We start from the raw sequence: 18387 nt of genomic DNA, 5'->3' as shown, positions 1-18387 counted from the left end.
AGTGAAGGAGCCCAGCTAAGGAGGAACAAGCTGGGCTGGAACTATAAAGACAGGAAATTGGAAACAGAAGGGGGCTGCTGGGGAAGCCTGTAGTCACTCCCTGGGGGGAGAGAGGAGTATTTGGAGGCTGTAGGGACAGGTAACATATTGTTACTCCCAGTTAAGATGTTTGTAAACTCCAGAGAGTGGGGAGTGCCAGATGGTAGGAGAGGATTTAGAGAAAGGCAGTAGGGAACAGGCCTTGACTGCTGGCTAAAGGGTTGCCCTGGGTTCATGTGCTGGCCACTGAGGGAGCAGTATCATGGAGCAGTGAATGGGAAGACTACCTCAGCCTGCTAGTGTGCACAGAGATTTTGAAACCCCCTTGGTCCCTGGAAGGGGAAAAAACATGTAGTGACCTAGCTGGAGGGCTGAGTCATGAAGAGGTGGCAGCAGCAGCTCATGGAGTGAGAGAGGTGGAGGACAGTGTACAACTGGGGGAAGTGATGTTGACCTTGTGAGGTATTCCCCAGAGTGACCATGAGGAGGTGCCATCCTGCAGTAAGTAGAGCACCCTGTCGCAATGTCAATCACAGCCAGAAAAGTTAATTGCCCAAGACCACACAGTAAACCATACTTGGAGATCTGTCTAAGTTGGTCTGAGGGGGTCTTATTTTGTGTTAAAAGAAAGAGTACTTGTGGCACCTTAGAAACTAACAAATTTATTTGAGCATAAGCTTTTGTGTGCTACAGCTCACTTCATCGGATGCATTCAGTGGAAAATACAGTGAGGAGATTAATATACATAGAGAACATGAAACAATGGGCGTTACCATAAACACTGTAATGAGAGTGATCACTTAAGGTGAGCTATTACCAGCAGGAGAGTGGAGGGCGGGGGGGAAACCTTTTGTAGTGATAATCAAGGTGGGTCATTTCCAGCAGTTGACAAGAACATCTGAGGAATGGGGGGGGGATAAACATGGGGAAATAGTTTTACTTTGTGTAATGACCCATCCACTCCCAGTCTCTATTCAAGCCTAAGTTAATTGCATCCAGTTTGCAAATTAATTCCAATTCAGCAGTCTCTTGTTGGAGTCTGTTTTTGAAGTTTTTTTGTTGAAGAATTGCAACTTTTATGTCTGTAATCAAGTGACCAGAGAGACTGAAGTGTTCTCCAACTGGTTTTTGAATGTTATAATTCTTGACATCTGATTTGTGTCCACTTAGTCTTTTACGTAGAGACTGTCCAGTTTGACCAATGTACATGGCAGAGGGGCATTGCTGGCACATGATGGCATATATCACATTGGTAGATGTGCAGGTGAATGAGCCTCTGATAGTGTGTCTGATGTGATTAGGCCCTGTGATGGTGTCCCCTGAATAGATATGTGGACACAGCTGGCAATGGGCTTTGTTGCAAGGATAGGTTCCTGGGTTAGTGGTTCTGTTGTGTGGTATGTGTTTGCTGGTGAGTATTTGCTTCAGGTTGGGGTGTTGTCTGTAAGCAAGGACTGGCCTGTCTCCCAAGATCTGTGAGAGCGATGTGTCGTCTTTCAGGATAGGTTGTAGATCCTTGATGCGTTGGAGAGGTTTTAGTTGGGGGCTGAAGGTGATTTTCTTTGTTAGGCCTGTCCTGTAGTAGGTGACTTCTGGGTACTCTTCTGGCTCTGTCAATCTGTTTTTTCACTTCCGCAGGTGGGTATTGTAGTTGTAAGAATGCTTGATAGAGATCTTGTAGGTGTTTGTCTGCTATGGGTACCCGCATGGCCCCACAGTATGCCAACGTTTTTATGGCTGACTTAGAACAACGCTTCCTCAGCTCTTGTCCCCTAATGCCCCTACTCTACTTTCGCTATATTGATGACATCTTCATCATCTGGACCCATGGAAAAGAAGCCCTTGAGGAATTTCACCATGATTTCAACAATTTCCGTCCCACCATCAACCTCAGCCTGGACCAGTCCACACAAGAGATCCACTTCCTGGACACTACGGTGCTATAAGTGATGGTCACATAAAGACCACCCTATACCGGAAACCTGCTGACCGCTATTCCTACTTACATGCCTCCAGCTTTCATCAAGACCACACCACATGATCCATTGTCTACAGGCAAGCTCTACGATACAACCGCATTTGTTCCAACCCCTCAGACAGAGACAAACACCTACAAGATCTCTATCAAGCATTCTTACAACTACAGTACCCACCTGCTGAAGTGAAGAAACAAATATACTTTACATATCGCTTTTGAATGTAACCCATTGAGTCACTAGCAGAACCAGGAGTAGAACTGTTCCAGAATTCCACTCCTATGTTCAGGTCACTAGATCATACAGCCCCTCTCCTGATCCCAAGAAATGTTGACAAGTTGAGAGCCTAAGGACACTTTTGGATTAATTTATGGTTGGCATGTCTTTTAATAAATCCAGTTTTAAAATAGTAATTTGACTCTAATATCTTTGGCTTTCATATTGCATACAAAATTCATGCAATAGTTAACTAGTAAATCTATTTCTGGGAAACTTCAGTTCCCGTTACAATTCTTCATATTTTTTGAAATGCAAAGAATGTCTAATGCTACATAAAAATGAAAAAGCAATTAATTTTTTCCTCAGCGGTCTTTCAGTGATGTCTGACGTTATCTGCTTAAGCAGAATCGCAACGTGTGCAGGACCATAATCTAAAATCTGGCACGCACAGTTAGCTAACAGTCACTGTCAAGGAACTCAAATTCTTCAATGTATTGTCTTATGTGAACGTTCTGCTCATTAAGATGATGGATTTTATAATAATGGACAAAGGCTAGGCATATGATGTGAAAACTTCCCTATGCAGGTACACTTCCAACTACCTTGCAACAGCTCTGAAAACTTAGTCTTTGGTCTCTTAAGCAATGGTTGCTAGTTGTGCAGAATTGTGTATTGGTGGTTTGGTTTTGTTTGTTTGATGAAGGCAAACATTTACTAAGGACGAGGATGGGACCATGAAAATCATGCTGTACTCTGCCACTGATTTGCTGTGTGATGGTGGACGTACCTTTCCCTTTTTCTGCCTCCATTTCCTCATCTATAAAATGGGGATACTTAACTAACTTTGAGGAAGCTGCATATGTCCTTATGGATCTTTGAAATGTAAAATGCTGTGTAAATGCTGATATTAACTCAATTATTATCTCTAACTCTTATAGTAAGACCCATCCCACCCCACCCACGTAGGAGGAGAAATTGGTGATATTTCTTTGTACATTTTTATACATAATTAAACTGTATAAAGTCCTCTGTGTCTGAGCACAGAAGGAATCAAATAGAAGGAAACTGCTTCTTCTGTTCACAGCACCAAGAACTCTCTTTTCAGCCTGCACTCATGTCAAGGTTCCTTCCCCACTCTGAACTCTAGCGTACAAATGTGGGGACCTGCATGAAAACCTCCTAAGCTTACTTTTACCAGCTTAGGTTAAAACTTCCCCAAGGTACAAACTATTTTCCTTTTTCCCTTGGACTTTATTGCTGCCACCACCAAGCATCTAACAGATTTTATATATATATATATATATATATATATATATAAAATCGGGAAGAGCCCGCTTGGAAACGTCTTTCCCCCAAAAATCCTCCCCAAACCCTACACCCCCTTTCCTGGGGAAGGCTTGATAAAAATCCTCACCAATTTGCCTAGGTGAACACAGACCCAAACCCTTGGATCTTAAGAACAATGAAAAAGCAATCAGGTTCTTAAAAGAAGAATTGTAATAGAAGAAAAAGTAAAAGAATCACCTCTGTAAAATCAGGATGGTAAATACCTTACAGGGTAATCAGATTCAAAACATAGAGAATCCCTCTAGGCAAAACCTTAAGTTACAAAAAGACACAAACAGGAATTTCCATTCAGCACAGCTTATTTTCTCAGCCATTTAAACAAACAGAATCTCTAGCATATCTAGCTAGATTAATTACTAAGTTCTAAGACTCCATTCCTTTCTGTTCCTGGCAAAAGCATCACACAGACAGAGCCTTTGTTTCTCCCCCACTCCAGCTTTTGAAAGTATCTTGTCTCCTCATTGGTCATTTTGGTCAGGTGCCAGCGAGGTTATCCTAGCTTCTTAACCCTTACAGGTGAAAGGGTTTTTCCTCTGGCCAGGAGGGATTTTAAAGGTGTTTACCCTTCCCTTTATATTTATGACAACTCGTGAAACCTCTCCCTGGTTTCTCCCAAGGTCCTACCCCATATTTTCAGCTGCTCCTTCAGGCTGTCTCACTCCTTGGTTCTCTGTGTGTGTGCCCACACTCACACTCACTAGCCCAGACCTCCTAGGCAAATTCATATAACGCTTTTCTCTTAGGTGGCAGCTTTTAATTAACTTATCCCTCCAGTTATGTTAATTGATAGGTGAAGCTACACCCATCAATCTCATTGAGGTTTTTAGCTTGCCCCATAACAAGGTTTTACCCAGATCATAACTGTAATATCCTAAAATGCAGGGTGTGGCTGCAGCGGCCAAAGTTCATTTCTCCTCCATTTTAGGAGGCAGGGTTTTGGACTGCAAGCGGGCAGAACAAACTGTGGCTAGCTGAAGCTCACAGCAATATCTTTGCTGTTATGTAACGTTAACTCCAATTATTTTTTAAAGTAAAAGCTGTTCATAGTCTAAGAATGACAGAGTCCAGTTTTTAAACCTTATTACAGCCCTGTTACTCTGCTCCACTGGCATACAGGGGACATGAAGGGGACAGTGCAGCTCCTTGTGGAATTCTCCAGGCACAAGTTCTACATACGCATATGTGGACATGGACTATCTGTCTTTTCAGCCTCTAAGACTAAGGAATGCTGGGAGGGGGTGGGGGGGCAGAAGTGGGAGTGGTCAGAACTGCACTCCAGCAAACTTTGGGCAACAGAGTACACAGGCTTCCCTGTACACTGCTGTCAATTAGAGTAACCTCTGGGGCTGCTGTAAGGGTATGCCTACACTTCAGAGACTGTAGTAGCATAGCTATGCTGGCATAATCCCACAGTGTAGACATAGTCTACACCAACTGAAGGGTTTTTTCCTTCAGTGTAAGAACGCCACCTTCCTGAATGAAGTTCGGCCATGTCGATACTACGAGGACAGTAGCAGCATCACTACAGCGCTATCACTATGCCAGCATTACTGCATACTGTACACGTAGCCTACAGTGACAGAAGGGGTTTCTTGGTCACTCTAAGATCATCTCCCTGAGCTATGGTAGCTAGGCCAAGAGAAGCATTCTTTCACTGGCCTAGTTGCATCTACACTGGAGTTAGGTTGGCATAGGACAGCACTCAAGATATGGATTTTTCATACCCCTGAGCACCATAGCTATGTTGACCTAAGTAGTACATCAGGAATTTCTGGTTTTCAAACAGATAAATATAAGGCCAATTCACAGGAAAACTCAGACCGTCCAAATATAGCAAATTTCGTAGTATCTTTATAGGAAGCCCATTTAAAAAAAGAGGACATTTCTATAGAGTCAAACAGAACATGAAATGAATTGCTATCAGCTGTAAGGTTATGAAGAATTTAGATTTAGTCTACATTGCTCAAGCAAAGTGAGCTGTTTCCTTAAGTATCACATTTAATACAATAAAATGATTCTATGAAAAATGGTGAAAATGTGTTTTATTTAGCAGCACTAGGGGGTGGTAGTGGAATAGAATGTACTCTGTTTTAAAGCATCCTTATTTTGAGAAGCTATTTTATAAAATAGTTTGGTAACCTTTGCTGTTATGATTAGGACTTTCAGAATGATTTTAAAGCCCATTTTTAAAGAGATAATATGGAAGTCTTTAACATTGCAATGGCTGTAATTTTTTTGATATCTTCCTACTATACCCAAGAGTCAGTAATGATTTTCAGTAAACTCTATTCCGTAAATAGCTAACTTTTTCACAATTTTATTTAAGACAATAAAACTATTGTTTGGCGATGTCAGTAAAGAGTGAAATGTAGTTATGGTGTACTGTAACACGGTAGCTTGTTATATAATACAACAGAAAATGATAAATATAATATATTAATTATTCAGTGTCTTTCATCCCAAAGGATCTCAGAAAGGAGCATATGTGCCAACACTTCCAAAGCTATCTACCACATGCTGCAGAGAGGAGCAAAATATAGCAGGAAAGGCTCCAGACATACAGAAGGTAAACAGCTGCTTCATCGTATACTCTGGCCTCAGACACTGCAAAGACCCTTCTGCTCTAGGTGCATATACCTGTGGGAATGCAGAATAGCCACTCTGTGGCTTAATTCCTGGGAGATCAGGTGAATTTCGAGGCAGAAATCCACTCTGAGATTACTGATAGAACCAGCAGTAAGTTCTCCTCCATGCTTTCCACCCCTGTGGAAGAAGGTGGGGGAGAGCCAATGACAGCACAGTTCCCTTATGGGTTTGAGCTGCTGGTCAGAGGGAAGGGGAGGGTTGTCTGTGGATGGTTCAGAATCTACAGGCAGGGTGGATTTTGAGTTCCCTTCAAATATCCTCCCCTCAAAGGCTGCACACCTATCCATCCCCACATTGTGCTAAACTCTTCCTCCCTATGGGCAGTTTAATTTTATGAAAGAGAATTCACAGGGCTTTGGATGCAGGTATTACCCTCTAATTTATCTAAGGAAAGATACTATGTGACCCCCTTATACATACACTACCACAGAAATGCAGCCACCAAAAGATACACAGCACATTGCACAAAAGTTGGTGGGGAAAATTTTTGGCAAATAACACTAGGAAAACCTCTACTTTTTTTTATAAAAGTGCCATGGGATTATCAGTGTCCATAAAGAGCAGACAAGACCTAGCATTTTAAAGTCACATCTAAAAGAAAAACAGAGTGTGATTCACCCTATGCTTGTACTTTGGGCCAGATTCTGATTTGGTTGCCTTTTACCCTGTAAGAGGGTCCTTTGGTGGGCTGGGCATCCTAGTGGTTAGCACACACCCAATAATAAAGACAGTGATAGGAGAGCCTGGCCCTGCCTGCTCCACTGGGCTGCAACCCAGAGTCCTAGGAGGGTCAGCAGCATTTGGCCTCTGAGGGGAGGCCTCTAAGTTACTCTGCTTAGGTCACTTTCTACCACTGCTTTCCTTCCTCAGCTTCTGGTCCCAGAGGTCAAGATCCTGACAAAAGGAGAGCAACAGAATACAGACCCTAGACTTCCAAAAAGCAGACTTAGCCTCCCAGGGGATCCTGCCCATCAGTTCCCTGAGGGAGTCAAATATGAAGGGGAAAGGAGTCCAGGAGAGCTGGCTGTATTTTAAAGAAGCCTTCTTGAGGGCACAGGAACAAACCATCCCAACATGCAGAAAGAATAGCAAATATGGCAGGCGACAGCTTGGCTTAACAGTGAAATCTTTGGTGAGCTTAAATATAAAAAGGAAGCTTACAAGAAGTGGAAACTTGGACAGATGACTAGGGAGGAGTATAAAAATATTGTTTGAACATGCAGGGATGTAATCAGGAAGGCCAAAGCACAATTGGAGTTGTAGCTGGCAAGGGATGTGAAGAGTAACAAGAAGGCTTTCTATGGGTATGTTAGCAACAAGAAGAAGGTCAAGGAAGTGTAGGACCTTACTGAATAGGGGAGGCAACTTAGTGACAGATGATGTGGAAAAAGCTGAAGTACTCGATGCTTTTTTTTTTTTCAGTCCCCTTGGTCTTCACAGACTGCTGCACTGGGCAGCATAGTATGGGGAGGAGGTGAGTAGCCCTCAGTGGTGAAATAAGTTAAAGAGAATTTAGAAAAGCTGGATGTGGGCCTGGATACAATGCATCCATGGGTGCTGAGGGAATTGGCTGGTGTGATTGCAGAGCCATTGGCCATTATCTTTGAAAATTCGTGGTGGGTGGGTGGGGGAGGTCCTGGATGATTGGAAAAAGTCAGATCTAGTGCCCTTCTTTAAAAAAGGGAAGAAGGAGATTCCGGGGAACTATAGATTGGTCAGCCTCACCTCTGTCCCCAGAAAAATCATGGCGCAGGTCCTCAAGGAATCCATTTTGAAGCACTTGGAGAGGAAGGTGATCAGGAAGAATCAACATGAATTCAGCCTGGCCAACCTGATTGCCCTCTATGATGAGAGAACTGGCTCTGTGGATATGGGGCAAGCAGTGGGTGTGATATACCTTGACTTTAGCAAAGCTTTTGATACGGTCTTTCACAGTATTCTTCCCAGCAAGTTATAGTCCATTCATTCAGTCCATATTTTGAGGTGGATAGAAAGCTGGCTAGATTGAGCTGTTGATCACAACCCATTGAGCCCAATGTCTAGTTGGGCATTCTGCTTGATACCGACTTCCCAGGGGTAGGTCCTGGGGCTGATTTTGTTCAACATCTTTATTAATGATCTGGATGATGGGATGAATTGCACCCTCAGCAAGTTTGCAGATGACACTAAGCTGGGGGGAGAGGTAGATATGCTGGATGGTAGGGATAGGATCCAGAGTGATCAGACAAATTGGAGGATTGGGCTAAAAGAAATCTGATGAAGTTCAACAAGGACAAGTCCAGAGTCCTGCACTCAGGACGGAAGAATCGCATGCACTGCTATAGGCTGGGGACCGACTGGCTAAGCAGCAGTTCTGCAGAAAAGGACCTGGGGATTATAGTGGACGAGAAGCTGAATATGAGTCAGCACTGTGCCCTTCTTGCCAAGAAGGCCTACAGCATATTGGGCTGCATTAGTAGGAGCATTGCCAGCACATCTAGGGAAGTGATTATTCCCCTCTATTTGGCACTGGTGAGGCCACATCTGGAGTACTGTGCCCAGTTTTGGGCCCCACACTACAGAAAGGATATGGACAAAGTGGAGAGAGCCTAGTGGAGGGCAACAGAAATTATTAGGGGGCTGGGGCACATGACTTATGAGGAGAGGCTGAGGGATCTGGGCTTATTTGGTCTGCAGAAGAGAAGAATGAGGGGGGATTTGATAGCAGCCTTCAACTACCTGAAGGGGGGTTCCAGAGAGGATGCAGCTAGGCTGTTCTCCGTGGTGACAGATGACAGAACAAGGAGCAATGGTCTCAAGTTGCAGTGGGGGAAGTCGAGATTGGATATTAGGAAAAACTATCCCACTAGGAGGGTGGTGAAGCACTGGAATGGAGATTCCACCACCTCCCTAGGTAACCCATCCTTAGATTTTTAAGGTCAGTCTTGACAAAGCCCTGGCTGGGATGATTTAGTTGGGGTTGGTCCTGCTTTGAGCGGGGGCGGGGGGTGGACTAGATGACCTCCTGAGGTCTTTTCTAACCTGAATCTTCTATGATTCTAAGTCAGGACACCTTTTATGCCAGTCACTTAACAAATGTATAGTGCACAATGGAATTTACGATCTGGAAGAGTTACATCAAGAAAGGATTTACAAAAAAAAACCCTCAGTCTAATTTATAAATATTTTATGTGCAACATTTAATAAATTGCACCTGTAAATGAATAATGAATTAATAAAAACAGCCAATTAAAATAGTGTGTTTAAGAGAGAGCTGTATAAAGGAATAATATTCAGAAGTTATAGTTTTACTTAGTTGGAATATTTTTACCTGTGTAAAAATCAACTTTTAAGAAAAGAGGATTAGGGTGTGTGAAAGCTGACAAAGGATCCTTTGTCATAGTGCTTGTACCTTAAGCATCTAGACCAAAGTTGCCTCTCTGACAGGAAAGGGCTCAAGGGGTTTTGGAGCATGAAGAAGAAAACTGAGAGGATCCCTTCACTGAGCTTTGTTTAAATGGAGGGAAAGGTTGGGTTTTTCCTCCCTGCAGAACAGCCAGTAGTTCTTCACCAGAATTAACTTTTAGGAGGAATTCCTAAAGGGTGGGTGGGACTGGAGGACAAATCACATGGCTAAAGCTAAAGATATATCTGACGGTATGGCCTCACTACCCGCTGAATTGGCGGGCAGCGATCGATCCAGTGGGGATCAATTTATCCCGTCTAGTCTAGACATGATAAATTAACCCCCGAGCGCTCTCCCATCGACTCCTGTACTCCAGGGCTGAGAGGCACAGGCAGAGTCAACGGGGGAGCGGCAGCAGTAGTCTCACTGCGGTGAAGACACCACAGTAAGTCAATCTAAGTACGTCAATAATGTAGCTGAAGTTGCATAACTTAGATCGATTTTTTCTCTCCCCCCCACCCAATATAGACGAGGGCTGAGTGTTTTGTTGGATCAGAACCAGCATGCTTAGCACCAGGCAGGATCAAGCCCTTAATAACACAGAAAAACTTTTCTTCTCCCTTTGAACAGTTTGCTCGTTCATACATAATGTGTGTTTAAAGGAGTTTTCAACAGCCAAAGCAAAGTAGAACTTCAAAGTAAACTTGAAATTCAACTGGCTACCTCACTTAACCCAGATCAGAGGAGAGCATTTCCTTATTCTGCATTTCTTATGAGCAGATCTCCCATTGATGATAATGGGAGATCTGTAAATAGAGGAAGAAGAGGCTATCAAATTCAAAATCCACAAAAATAATATTTAATCATCTTCTGAAGCATCTACTAAGCATTCCCAGAGAAAGAATAACAGATTAGATGGACCATTCATCTGATGCAGAATTATGTTTCCTATAATCCCATCTGAAAGGAGAATTTTGCCCTAAAATATCAAGAACAATAATGGCTAAATGTTTCAATAATTGTGGCATGATGATACAATAGCACACAAGGATACCACAATCATACTCTTTCTAGATCTAAAGGAACAAATGTGATGAGGAATCTGGAGATTTGTCCCAGCAAGACCAAGTTTTGAAACATTTTTCCTCTAGTTAGTTCTTAATGCCTCTATTGTTACTGACTAATAACACAAAAGTGTCATTTATTTTTACTCTTATTTGTAGATGCCTCCAACGACCATGTTGTACCTTGTACCTAAGATGTGAAGAGGCTCTTCCACTTCTCTCTAAGCCCTTCTCTAACAGGAAACAATAAAATCATACTCTCAGAATGACATCAGCAGAGTGAATAGTCATTTTAAATGCTGTTCCTTTCCTAGTTAAAAGCATTTAACTTAAAGTAATTTGGAACCATATATACATTAATTTATAAGTATGAATAGCACAGCAATATAGAAAATAAAATAAGGATTTTGCCTAAAAATACAATGCATATATATATCACATGTAAAAACCCAGAAACATAAAACAAGGTATTGCAAGAGAAAGTCAGAGCAGTCCAAAAAATTATACAGCCTCTTAGTACAGGTGTATACTCACAATTGACTCAATGAATCCTGAAATGACCTAACCTTTTCCATCAGGTTCAGTTCCCAGCTTTTTAAAAGACCATATATTGTTTCACTGATGTTTACAGGAGTTGTCCTGGGCAACCAAATAGAACACAGAGATTTAAAGGGGCCACATCCGGCCTATTAGTTATATTCTCCCATATCACATGCAAAAGTCCATTTTACTGGGTGACCTATTTGTGTAGAATTGTATAAGTGATGCAGAAAAATCCTTTGTTGATTTCATGACATTATATATACATATACAAAATCTCTTGCTGTGAACTACAGAACACACTGAATGTCAAACAGTATATGAGAATTTTAAATTATTTTTCCTTGTAATTCTCAATGTTTCTTTTGCATTCAGGAAGCAATATCATCACCCTTTAGTGACAAGGTTTTGCAGATGAATCCAGGGAACTCATTCAGGACTAAGGCCCTATTATGCTGGGGGATGTACAAACACATATTAAAAGATTGGGCCTGGCCCAACAATCCTATGAATTAGTCTGCACTGAGCTCCCAAGAAGTCAATAGAGGACTGAGAGCTGATGCGGAGACAGAATGGCCTTGAACCTCTGGCAGATTCCTGAGATCCACAGGTCCTGAGGGCCAAGCCCTGTTTGCTCTGTAGTGCCAGGCCACCTCCACAGACTAAAAATTTGCCCAAACAAATTGCCCGCCTTTTCACGGCCCAACCACTTGCTTTTCTGTGGAAGGGGCAGTCCCTCTAGATTAGAGGGATGGATTTATGACACAAAATTGAAAGGGTTTAGCTTCATTAATCAATTCAAATTTAAAGGGTTTAGCTTCATTAATTAACAACTGGTGAGGGGGCATATGATAATCCATGCACATCCAATAGCATCTTCAGTGTGTTAGAAAAAGAGAATTAAATTTTTTTTCATGGTGACTTGTCTCCATTTCCATTTCTCTGTATTCTCTTCCTCCCTGATTCTGCTGGCTGCTTCTTGTCTCCTTTTTCCAGTCACATTCTGTTTTATTCAGGTTCTCATACCACTCTCACCATGGTGTCTTTGAATGTCCATGTGGCCAAATACTTATTGCTGCATTATTAACCATCTCTTCCTGATCATTCCCTGTTTGTCTCCTCCATGAGGGGACCCTGTTTCTATCACTGCACTTTCCTTCCCTCTCCACCCTCCAGTTACAACTTGCAATTTGTAACTGCTATGCTCAACTGCCATAGACCCTTCCAGAACCTGCTGCTTCCAGTAGTTTGTCTGATTTTGAGATTTATAGATGAAAAGACACTGTATGCATACTAAGTTTATGGATTATATTATTATTTTATCATTCACCTGCTAAAGAGTCATGACTCCAAACATTGTTCCCTATCTTGATACTGGACATCAGGGGAAAATATCACTCCATATGTACCCTGATTACATATAGTCCTTTCAACCTATAGATGATACTGAAACCTGGCTTCCTGCTTCAGTTCCCGGTACATGCTACCAAATGGCAGAAGGAATGATTGAGACCAAAAGAATGGCCATATTAGGTCAGACCAATGGTCCATCTAGCCCAATATCCTGACAGTAGCCAATGACGGGTGCTTCAGAAGGAACGAACAGAATAGGCAATCATCAAGTAATTCATTGTGTTGTCCACTCCCAGCAATCAGAGGCTAGCAACACTCAGAGCATGGGGTTGCATCTCTGACCCTCTTGACTAATAGTCATTGATGGACCTATCCCCCAGGTACTTATCTAGTTCATTTTTGAACCTTGTTATAGTTTTTGCTTTCACAAAATCACTTGGCAATGAGTTCCATATGTTGACCGTGCATTATGTGAAGAAGTACTTCCTTTTATCTGTTTTAAACCTTCTGCCTATTAATTTCATTGTGGATCACTGGTTCTTGTGTTATGTAAAGAAGTAAATAACACTTCCTTATTCACTTTCTCCACATCAGTCATGGTTTTATAAGCCTCTATCATATCCGCTCTTAGTCATCTCTTTTCCAAGCTGAGAAGTCCCAGTCTTTATAATATCTCTTCATACAGAACCTACCCACTTAGCATAGATGCACAGAGCAAAGATTTTAAGAGTGGCTGCTTGGAAAAAAGAGGGGAAAGAATGCTTCTGGGAAGTCAGAGCTCTGTAATGAGGGAGAAATCCTCATCCCGTTGAAATCAATGAGAGTGTAGTGTGGGACAGGATATTGAATGGAGACAAAAGAAGAGTATAGTAAAGCAGTGAGCCAGGTGGATAAGTCACTCAGTCAAAAAGGCTAATAATGTTAGGAGCCATTAGGAAAGGGATCGATTATAAAACAGAAAATATCATAATGTCACTGTATAAATCTATGGTATGCCCTCACCTCAAATACTGCATGCAGTTCTGTTCACCCATCTCAAAAAAGATATATTAGAATTGGAAAGAGTACAGAGGAGCAACAAAATGATTATGGGGTATGGAACAGTTTCTATATGAGGAGAGATTAAAAAGACTGGGACTGTTCACCTTAGAAAAGAGACAACTAAGGGGGGTGGTATGACAAAGATTTATAAAATAATGAATGACATGGAGAAAAAGTATTGTTTACGCCTTCATATAACACAAGAACCAAGGGTCATACAATGGTATTAATAGGCTGCAAGTTTAAAACAAATCAAAGGAAGTACTTCATACAACACACAGTCAACCTATAGAACTTGTTTCCATGGGATGTTATGAAAGCCAAAAATATATCTGAGTTCAAAAAAGAATAGATAAATTCATGGAGGAAAGGTCCACAATGCCTATTAGCCAAAATGGTCAGGGATGTCACCCATGCTCTGGGTGTCCCTAAATCTCTGACTGCAAGAAGCTGGGACCAGACAACAGGGGATGGATCACTTCATAAAATTGCCCTGGTCTGTTCATTCCCTCTGAAGCATCTGGCACTGGCCACTTTCAGAAGACAGGATACTGGGCTAGATGGACCATTCGTCTCACCTACTATGGCCATTTTTATGTTCTTAAATAAAAGTGAAATGACAAAAAGTAAACTAAGTTTTCCATTTTTGTTTTTCCAAGCAGGATATATTTAATATTTCTTTCCTACCTACAAATTGGCTCTTACTGCTTGCTTCTTCCCAGGAATAACATCCAGACTCCAGGATGCCCATGTATCAGTAAGAGAGAGTTAGTTTCCTTGCCTATAATTTTTATTTCTCATAATAGAGGACATTCACTAGTCTGGATTTCACTATATAACCAAACATTCCTGATAAAATTATAATATTATGACTTTCGTTCTATTAATCCTACAGTCTATAATTATTTTATTAATGTTTTCTACTTGGCTATGCAATTTAAGATATGGAAGTAATCTCCTGAGTCAAAAGCTGGGCTGCACCATTCCAGAAGAGGGAGTCTGAATTTAAAAGAGGAAGGAAAGAAGGACAAAGTCAAGCTGTCTCCTGTGTGTGGGGAAACAGGAGTAATGTCCCGACTACTGGATGAGTCTACTGATGATGACTACTATGAGGAGGAAGTTTTCCTTCCCCATAATTCTATCTTCTCTCTTCCATTCACAGCTTAGTCCATTTGGCTTCTCCCTGGTGAACTGCGTACTGTATCTCATCCCATTGCATGCTGACTCCTGCCTCTTCATATATTCTAGTAAGACAGGTAAAGTGACAGGCTGTGGGACTTGTGAACCTGTTGCTGCAAGAAGATTTGAGATGAAAGATTAAGTGAAGTCTGAAAGCATATGGTGACAGGTGAAAAACCTTCCATGATGACCAGCTGACAGTTCTTGTGAGCTAAATTTTGCAACCTTTATTTTGGGTGAGCACTTACCCACAAGGATAGTGACTTCAGTGAGGCTACTTGTGAGGGTAAGTGTTCACTAAATGAATAATGGTTGCACAATCTAGCCCTCTGTGAGTACACGAGATATAACACTCCATAAACTGAGAACTAAAAACTGTGAGAAAAAATGTTAGCCAGTGATGGCTAGAAGGATAAAATCACAAAAAAACCTTTTGTTTCTTAAGAAAGTCAGAGCTCTTGGGACTCTGATTCAGCAAGAAAGGTATTCCATGTAGAGCACACAACATTAAATCTTGTTTAGAGATTATAAAAGAATGAATTGCTGCGGTGAGGACTGTATTTGAATGAAAAGATTGCAACCTTCTACCCAGGCATAAATGATTAAAAAATTCTTAGCTAATGCTGCTGCTTGACCATTTAGTAGTAACTGGGGATTTGAAAGAATCCAGATTGAAGAGGTTTTCACAAAAAGTGTGCAAACTTAATTGAATAAGTGATCACGCTATTAAAGTTTTCTTAGGCTTAGTCTGTTTGCAATAGAAACTATTGCATAAAAACTCAAAAAGTAAGAAATGGATGTAATCTTCAAATTTTCATGTCCGTGGTTAGTGGCTACATATTGGGTAGTACTATGAGGTCTGACTTTTTAATAAAATACTTGTTCATTTTCAGATTCCGTATAATACAGAATGTACAAACCACAATGCATATATGATTTTATTGTAATTACACTAATATTTGAGAACTAATGAACTGAGATTCATTCTCTAAAAAGTCACTTGGGATTCATTCTTATGGAGTAGTTTTACAAAACTAAAACCAAAGTTAAGACTTCCAACACATACTGAACACATCTCCAGCTTGAAGGTCTGCAAAGCGGGTCCTAATGTAAAAAATAAACCTTAAAGAGTAAGTCAGTGCTTCTCAACAATACGAGAAGTTCCCATGTCAAGTGTTTTATTACAAGTCAGGTTTTTCACTATCCTTCAATGTAGAATTCAGCAGATTTCGTATCTGCCTTAGTCCTATATCATGCTGGATGCCCAACCTGTAAAGAAGTAAGAAGAGTACACAGACAGAAATATAAAGTGGGTCAGTGGAATGATTTATGGGGTAAGGTACTACTCAGTGTGAGTAAAGGTGGCAGAATTGGGCCCAAAATGATCCATCACAGGACTAGGGTTATTTTTTAAGCTGTCCAGCAGTTTATTTCTACTCAATTTATTCAAGTGAGTTTAATGGGGACACATCAATTTCAGTGGCTGTCACCTCAAGTCTTCCTGAGGAGAGGTGATTCAGCACAGCATCATCTGGTAGTGACAGGATGCAGCAAGAGGAAGACAATGAAGATGAGAAGAAATATCTCTGAAAGGAGTTCATGTCCCTAAACAAATATTTATTGCTTTCCTATATATTAGGTACCCTGCGTAATGTAGTACAAAAACAGAGCAAAATTCAGTGGGACTATTTGTGGAATAAAGTTGTGACATTACACTCCATGCTCTTTACGGAAATATGCTTATGATGTGGATATTAAATAACTGAGATGTACTTTATGCAAGATGACTCATGTAAGGTATCATTGGAAAGGTTATGATTTACTGAATGTGTTTATCCAATTTTTATGCATGTATCATTTTTGTATCTGAAGCTGGGAATATTGACCATGTCTCTGTATTTCAAATGCGCTTCACTGGATGAGGCCAAACAATGTTAGTGGCTTATTGAAGAAATGCACACAAGCATAAGGATCACCTCAGGAACTGTGTGCAAGAGAAACCTCTCAGAGATAGCTCTACACAGTGGGAACTGTTTGATCCAGATCAGAGCAAAAAAGCTTTCCAGCAGGTGTGGGGAAGATATAAAAGAGAGACAATGACAAGATGAAGCGTCTTCACTCTCCCTACAACAGAGGTGGGCAAACTATGGTCCGTGGGCCACATCCAGCCCGTGGGACCCTCCTGCCCGGCCCCTGAGCTCTTGGCCTGGGAGGCTAGCCGCCGGTCCCTCCCCTACTGTTCCCCCTCCCCCACAGCCTCAGCTCACTGTGCTGCTGGCGCAATGCTCTCGGCAGTGGGGCTGCAAGCTCTTGCCGGGCAGCGCAGCTGCAGAGCTGCGGCCTGACCTGGTGCTCTGTGCTCTGCGGTGGCATGGCTGGCTCCAGCTGGGCAGCGCGGCTACCTGTCCTGGTGCTCTGGGCAGCACGCCTGTAGTGCCGCCAGCCACCGGTGCACCAGGCAGTGTGGTAAGGAGGCAAGGATAGAGGGCAGGGGAGTTTGGGGTGGTGGTCGGAGGCGGTGGTGTGGATAGGGGGCAGGGCGGTCAGAGGGCGGGAAACACGGGGATTGAAAGGTGGCAGAGGTCCCGGGGGGGGCAGTCAGGAAGGAGGGGAGGGTTGGATGGAGCAGCGGGGGGCAGTCAGGGGCAGGGGTTCCGGGGGCAGTCAGGGAGAAGGGGTGGTTGGATGGGGCAGGGGTCCCAGGGGGGCAGTCAGGAATGAGAGGAGGTGTTGGATGGGGCAGTGGGGGGCAGTCAGGGGCAGGGGGTCTGGGGGCGGTCAGGGAACAGGGAGGGGTGGATGGGGCAGGAGTCCTGGGGGGGCCATCAGGGGGCGAGAAGCAGTGGGGGTCGGATAGGGGGCGGGGCCGGGCCACACCCGGCTGTTTGCGGAGGCACAGCCTCCCCTAACCAGCCCTCCATACAATTTCGGAAACCCGATGTGGCCCTCAGGCCAAAAAGTTTGCCCGCCCCTGCCCTACAACAACACATCTGAAAACACCTGAGGAACAAAGACTGAACTGTGAGAAGTGATGGTGCCAGGCTAAGATCTTTAGCCAGCATATGAAAACCTGGGAAAGCCAAGGCAGCTTTTGCCTTAAGAATCTGCCAGCCTGTTTATCACTCAGGGTGAGAATTTGTTAATTTGTATCCTACCTATCTAGTGTGTTAAGTTCAGTTTGCGACTTTTGTTTATTTACTAAGTTAATCTGCTTTGTTCTGTTTGCTATCCCTTTAACCACTTAAAATCTATCTTTTGTAGTTAATAAACTTATTTTGTTTATTATTAAACCCATTTCATGGAATTTCTAACTGGTGTGGGGGCAAGAAGTCATGCACATCTCTCATCACATTGAGGAAGAGGGCGGATTTTTTCTATACAGTGCAAGACAGTATTATTTGGGGTTTATCTCCCAGGTTTGAGCATTGGCCTGCTAAACCCATGGTTGGGAGTTCAATCCTTGAGGGGACCATTTAGGGATCGGGGCAAAAATTGGGGATTGCTCCTGCTTTGGGCAGGGGGTTGGACTAGATGACCTCCTGAGGTCCCTTCCGACCCTGATATTCTATGAAAAGGTGAGGGCAAGTGACTGCTGGGG

General features: G+C 42.5%; 1 long non-coding RNA gene across 1 annotated transcript; it reads left to right on the top strand.

The window, feature by feature from the left end:
• The first annotated feature begins 24 nt into the window (after nucleotides 1–24).
• LOC122461534 lies at nucleotides 25–10945 on the top strand. The gene is made up of 4 exons (XR_006283481.1): nucleotides 25–139; nucleotides 6047–6147; nucleotides 7650–7701; nucleotides 10836–10945. It is a non-coding gene; the product is annotated as an uncharacterized LOC122461534 (long non-coding RNA).
• The last annotated feature ends 7442 nt before the right edge of the window (nucleotides 10946–18387 follow it).

The sequence above is a fragment of the Chelonia mydas genome, chromosome 8 (assembly GCF_015237465.2).
Source record: "Chelonia mydas isolate rCheMyd1 chromosome 8, rCheMyd1.pri.v2, whole genome shotgun sequence".
Classification (NCBI taxonomy): domain Eukaryota; kingdom Metazoa; phylum Chordata; order Testudines; family Cheloniidae; genus Chelonia; species Chelonia mydas.
This window is presented reverse-complemented; position numbering and strand designations above follow the sequence as displayed.